We start from the raw sequence: 7,026 nt of genomic DNA on the forward strand, positions 1-7,026 counted from the left end.
CACACGTCTGGGACATAGTAGTGGAAAGCCACAGCTCCAGGAGGGGGGCTTGCAGTGAACGGCACTGGAAACCACAGCCATGAAGGAGCAGTGCTGCTGGGAAAGAATCAGAGAAGGGATACGCCCTTGAAGACGCTGCCATGACAGAGAAGGAAGTGAGACGGGCAAATTAAAGAGAAATAAAATGTGCGGTAAACAAAATTAAAGAGAAATAAAATGTGCGGTAAACACAACGGCTCACGAGGACTGATTATTATCATCTCTTCCCAACTCTGTGTCCGGTGACACCCCATTGGTAGGTTAAAATCAGCTGTAGTGGGAGTGCACGTGGCACAGCAAATGCAACCAATCAGGCCACTTTTTCTTGGAGATCTGGCTGTTAAACATTTACCAGCTGACAACTGCATCCATCAGTCCCCTTTCTTTACCACCATCACCACCACAACTGCCAACAATATCTTCCATTAAATAAATTGCACTTCAGTTAAACTATCTTAAGACGACACTCAACTAGGAAACCTCTTGACAAAACACCCAGAAATAGAAAAAAATCAAATTGACTTCCTATAAAGCAAATGTAAGAAGAAAACAGAAAGTGTTAATTGTAATGTTTGACTGATGAAAATGTTCTCTAAAAAAACCATTCATATCCTGGGCAACATAGTGAGACCCCCATCTCTACAAAAAATTAAAAAAATTAGCCAGGCATGGCCGGGCGCAGTGGCTCACACCTGTAATCCCAGCACTTTGGGAGGCCAAGGCGGGCGAATCACAAGGTCAGGAGATTGAGACCATCCTGGCTAACACGGTGAAATCCTGTCTCTACTAAAAATACAAAAAATTAGCCGGGCGTGGTGGCAGGCACCTGTAGTCCCAACTACTAGAGGAGGCTGAGGCAGGAGAATGGCATGAACCCGGGAGACAGAGCTTGCAGTCAGCTGAGATCAGGCCACTGCACTCCAGCCTGGGTGACAGAGCGAGACTCTGTCTCAAAAAAAAAAAAAAAAAAAAAAAAATTAGCCAGGCATGGTGTTGCACACTTATGGTCCCAGTTACTTGGGAGGCTGAAGTAGGAGAATTGTGTGAGTCTGGGGGGTTGAGGCTGCAGTGAGCCATGTTTGTGCCACTACACTCCAGCCTGGGTGACAGAGTAAGATCCTGCCTCAAAAAAAAAAAATTCAGAAAGTAGAATAAAACTTTACACAACTCTCCAAACTCAATTAAATATCTAAACCAAATACATTTAGATGGATTTTTTAAAATGTTAGAATCACAATTTTTAAAAAATCAAGAATAGAAATGGACATAAAACAGGAAGAAATACAATACAAATTGACTAATCTCAAAAAAGATATCAAAAGAAAAAGACAATTATTTCAGAACAAATTATAAGAACAAATTATAAGTCCCAGTGGAAAATATAATTCAACAAAAATTTAATAAGGGATACTGAAGAAAAGTAGGCAAATGACCAAGAGATTTAAAATGAGGTAAAGAAGGTAAAAGGGTCAGAGAGAAAGTGGTTGAAATGGAAGGCAGATAGAAAAGGTCCAACATATGAATAACTGTGCTCTCTAAAGAGGAAAGCAAAATATTGCAACAGCGCTAATATTCAAATTTATATTCCAAGAGAACTTTCTGGAAATAAAAAAAAATATTCATTCTGCATATAGAGCAAGCCTACTGTGTAAATAAGAAAATTGACAACAGACAATTAACCCTAAGACATATCCTGGTAAAATGATGAGACTTTAAAGACAATGTAAAGAAGTCATCAGAGCCTCTAGGCAAAAAGATCCAGTTACTTACAGGAAAGAAAATCAGGCAGGGCATCAGGCTTCTCACAGCCACACAAAAGGTCAGGCAAGAAGGAAGCAGCATTTTCATGGACTCAAGGAAAGAAAGTGCCAGTCACAGATTTAACATCCATCCAAGCTAACCGTGGAACACTGTGCTAATGCCCTTCCTGAAGAATACACTGGAAAGTAGACTTCATCCAACTAAGTGATCATAGAGGAAATTTCAGCAAAATAACCAGGAGTGAGTACTTAATATGTTTAATTGCAGAGCCAGGAGTAAAACAAGGGAGAGAACACGGGTGGAAAATATGTAATGATACGTTCTGGCAGAGAGGAAGAATACCAGTAAAAGTGGGAGGAGACAGGAACCGGAGGTCAGGGAAGGCTGAATAAGATCACTGCCAGTTGTAATATGTGGGAATCAGAAGACACCACTGACAGGTTAGATCATAAAAGATTAAAGAAAAAAAAGGAGTTAGGAAAACCATAACATAAAATATATGAATACAAAGGTAATAACGTAGAACAAAAATATTCTTAAATACCAAAAGAAACTTTAAAAATTAACCTTAATGGCTGGGCGTGGTGGCTCACGCCTGTAATCCCAGCACTTTGGGAGGCCGAGGCAGCTGGATCACCTGAGGTCAGGAGTTCAAGACCGGCCTGGCCAACATACTGAAACCCTGTCTCAACTAAAAATTCAAAAAAAAAAAAATTAGCCGGCTGTGGTGGTGTGTGCCTGTAGTCCCAGTTACTTGGGAGGCTGAGGCAGGAGAATCACTTGAACCCAGGAGGCAGAGGTTGCAGTGAGCTGAGATGGCACCAATACACTCCAGCCTGGGCAACAGAGCAAGACTCTGTCTCAAAAAAAATTAATATGAATGACATACTAAATAGAGAAAGAAGCATAATAAATAGTATAAAATATACACCAAACTATAACATGAAGTGATATGATAGAGTCGAGATTAAACATGTCATATTAAATATGCATAGACTTAATTGACCTATTATGATAAGATTCTCATATTGGTTCATATAGGGCCGGGGCGGTGGCTCATGCCTGTAATCCCAACACTTTGGGAGGCTGAAGTAGATGGATCACTTGAAGTCAGGAGTTCGAGACCAGCCTAGTCAACATGTTGAAACCCTGTCTCCACTAAAAATACAAAAATTAGCTGGGCGTGGTGGCACACGCCTGTAATCCCAGCTACTCAGGAGGCTGAGGCCCAAGAATCGCTTGAACCCGGGAGGCAAAGTTTTCTGTGATGCCACTGCACTTCAGCCTGGGCAACAGAGCAAGATTCTGTCTCAACAAAACAAAACAATTGGCTCATACAGCAAAACCAAAGTCTATGTTGTGATCAAAAGACACACCTGAAACACAGTGATTCAAAACGAGTAAAAAAGAAGGAATAAAAACAAAAATTTACCAGGCTAATAGAAAAAATAAGAATTCAGGGATTGTTATGATAAATTAAGACAAAGTAGGATTTAAGCCAAAAGCATTAAACAAGATGAAAGAGATTTAGTAAAGCTGAAACCATAGTTCGCAAAGGACTGGAACTTGTATTAGAGGAAAATGTGGTAAAGAAAATTACTGGGGCAGTTGTCCAAAATTGGAACATGGACAGAAGTTTAAATAAAACGGTTATATCAAAATCAAATTTTCTAAATCAGAGAACAGCCTTGTCCTTAGAAAATGCAGAATTATTAAGAAATAAAGGTATATAATGTATGTGACTTCCTTGCAACTTGTTAAAAAAGTGGGAATCTGGGTAAAGAGCAAATAAGGGATCTGTGGACTGTGCTTGCAACTTTTTGGCAAGTACAAAATTACTTCAAATTAAAAGGAAAAAGAAAAAGCAGACTGTATGCATTGTGAAAACTCATCAAAGTTCCACTTATTCATGCATTCTACTGTATGTACGCTTTACCTTAAAAAATCCATGAGTGATAAACAAAGATGGCACTCTAGTTGTCTAACTAGGGTTAGATAACTAACATGCTGAACTGTTTATGACTGAAGAATACTGATGTTGGCAACTACTTGAAATTCTTAAAAATAAGACGACTTGGTGGACAGGTAAAAGGGGGACAGAGAGGTGGTCATACGCCTGATAAAAGCAAATATAGCAAAATATTAATTACAGAAAGTAGGTGGTGGGTATATGGGTATTAATTGCATAATTCTTTCAACTTTTTCCGTTTGTTCAAAATAATAAGATGTTGGGGGGAAGAAGAGGTCAGTCAGTGGTTTGATGCTGCGCCGCGTTTATATTAACAAACAGCTGGGTGTCTGGCTAGATCTTCCACCTTCCAGCACTGTGTCTTTTTACTTGGCCTCGGTTAAACTTTAACAACCGGTCCTGTCCCAGGAAGAAGGTCTGGCAAGCAGCAGGCCCACCCCTGCATCTCACTCTGGGGCCTGAGGCTCTGCGGGTGAGCACCCTTGTTACCCAGCAGAACTGGCCCTCACAAATCTAGCTCCATGTCCCCATTTCTCTAAACTGGGAGTACATTAGTCCAGGGCCCCCCACACTCTGACTTGCTTCCTTGGAAACGCAGGCGGCCCTGCTTGCACACACCTGTCCCGTCCCCGAGGCGGCCCCCCGAGCCCCCACTGCCACGGGGAGGTCTGCTTGGGGTTTATGTTTTAGGGTAAGAAAAAGGCCATTAAAATTCTCTCCGATGGTTGAGTCCCTGCTTGTGGGGGAGGGGGAGACGGAGCCAAGGGGAAGACATTTGCTGGTAAGCAAAGCCCCACTGAAAAATTTTCCCTTTCTTTCTTTTTGTTGCTTCTTTTTCCCCCTTGAAGCGGCTCTCCCCGGAGTCAAAGCATTTTACAAAAACAAACCACTCCAGAGCTTTCAAGTCTGGGGAAAGCTCAGCAAAGTCAATTAACATGAAGGTTCTCACAAAAGTTAATTAACATGAAGGGACTCACAAAAGCTGTCTGCTGGCATCTGCTCGCCTGCCTGCCATGTGCAGCGGCCCTTTGTGCACCCGGCCCGGCCCGGCCCGGCCCTCCCTACGCGGCGGCTGCGGCTCCGGCTCTGGGCGGCCCCGGCTCTGGGCGGCCTCTCCCGCGGCGGGGCGGGGCGGGGCGGGGCGGGGCGGGGCGCGGACACCTGGTTCCTGCGGGCTCCTGTCCTGGTTCCTGCCCCGGCTCCTGCCCGCTGTGGCCCGCGGCGAGAGGGCGCGGCCCGCACAAGGCACCCGGGGGAGAAGGAATAGAGCCAGCGAGAGGCGCCGGGTCAAAGGGCAGCCAGGAGCCAGACGAGCAGGGCAAGGGAGAAAGAACAATCAGGAAATCTCTTTAACGTGTGTCTCGGGCAGATCAAGGGTGTTTTTGACAGACTAACCTAAAAATACTGATACACGGCTCTGTGATACACGCGCGGTGGCTCAGCCTGTAATCCCAGCACTTTGGGAGGCCGAGGCGGGCGGATCACGAGGTCAGGAGATCGAGACCAGCCTGGCCAACATGGTGAAACCCCCGGCTCTACTAAAAATACAAAAATTAGCCGGGCGTGGTGGCGGGCACCTGTAATCCCAGCTACTAGGGAGGCTGAGGCAGGAGAATCGCTTGAACCTGGGAGGCGGAGGTTACAGTGAGCCCAGGTCGTACCATTGCACTCCAGCCTGGGTGACAGTGAAATTCCCTCTCAAAAAACAAATAAACAAACAAAAAATACTGATACACGCAAAGTATAAATCCCTCAAAGCAGTCATCAGAACTGGAGGTCATTATGTTAAGTGAAAAAAGCCAGGCTCAGAAAGACAAACATCACATGTTCTCACTTATTAGTGGAATCTAGAAATCAAATTTGGACTCGTGGACACAGAGAGTAGAAGGATGGTTACCAGAGGCTGGGAAGGCGAGCGCCGGGCTTGGGGGAGGTGCGGATGGTTAGTACAAAACCTAAGAAAGAACGAATAAGACCTACTATTTGACAGCACAATAGGGTGACTATAGTTAATAATAACTTAATTGTACATTTAAAAATTACTTAAAGAGTGTTAATCGGATTGTTTGCAACTCAAAGTATAAACGTTGAGGGGATGGATAGCCCATTCCTCATGGTGTACTTAGTTCACATTGCATTCCTGTATCAAAACACCTAATATACCCCATAAATCTATATACCTACTATGTACCCACAACCCACAACAAATTTTAAAAGTAATTTAAAATAATTTTTTAAAATAATATAAGGAAATAATACAATGAATAATATATGACATATTAAGTAATAATTATAATTATTCAATAATATAGTTAATATCAGTAATCAATATTAAATTTCATCTGTATGACTACTATAATAATAAAATAAAAATGTACATTTTTTGTTTTTTTTTTTTGATACAGAGTCTTGCTGTGTCACCTAGGCTGGAGTACAGTCTCACCATCTCGGCTCACTGCAACCTCTGCCTCCCAGGTTCAGGCAATTCTCCTGCCTCAGCCTCCCAAGTAGCTGGGACTGCAGGTGCATGCCACCACACCCAGCTAATTTTTGTATTTTCAGTAGAGACGGGGTTTCACCATGTTGGCCAGGCTGGTCTCAAAGACCTGACCTCAAGTGATCCACCTGTCTAGGCCTCCCAAAATGCTGGGATTATGGGCATGAGCCACCATGCCGGGCCTGCCTCTACTTTTATATAAAGATACATTTTTTTTTTCAGAAACAGGATTATAATGTGCCTACTTTTTTGGGTAATCCACATTTTCATTGATAATAGGTCATGAACATTTTTCAGTATCAGTAGATATATGGTCTCTGCAGACCCACAAGGATTTTTCTAAACTTCCAGATAAATTGTCACAAATAAATATGTACACAGGTTTTGCTATGCCACCCTTAGATGTATACAGCTGAATACAAATGTGCAGTGTTTACATAATGAGCCACCTGAAGAAAGGCTATTTCCCTTAAACAAAGGTTTACCGTGCAAATGCTTCCCTACAAAGGATTTGTACAATTGTGTGGGAAAAATCCATTTGTTTGGGTTTATAAATTTTGGAGTCCTGCACCATGTACCTGAAACTTGGCTATTAGGGACTGATGTGGTTTGGATCTGTGTCCCTGCCCACATCTCATGTTGAATTGTAATCCCACATGTTGGAGGAAGGGCCTGGGGGAGGTGACTGGATCATGGGGACAGATTTCCCCCTTGCCGTTTTCATGGTAGGGGGTTCTCACGAGATCTAGTTGTTTAAAGT

The 7,026-nt window shown here is 43.0% G+C and overlaps 1 protein-coding gene across 1 annotated transcript in view; it reads right to left on the reverse strand.

Moving 5' to 3' along the window:
• Positions 1-4,852, reverse strand: part of FANCC (FA complementation group C) — a 325,195-nt gene extending 320,343 nt beyond the window's left edge. The window contains exon 1 of the mRNA XM_073021384.1: positions 4,747-4,852. The gene's annotated coding sequence lies outside the window, so the exon portion shown is untranslated. The remainder of the gene's footprint in view (positions 1-4,746) is intronic.
• Between the last annotated feature and the right edge of the window lie 2,174 nt (positions 4,853-7,026).

Source organism: Chlorocebus sabaeus, chromosome 12 (genome assembly GCF_047675955.1).
Source record: "Chlorocebus sabaeus isolate Y175 chromosome 12, mChlSab1.0.hap1, whole genome shotgun sequence".
NCBI classification, from domain to species: Eukaryota; Metazoa; Chordata; class Mammalia; order Primates; family Cercopithecidae; genus Chlorocebus; species Chlorocebus sabaeus.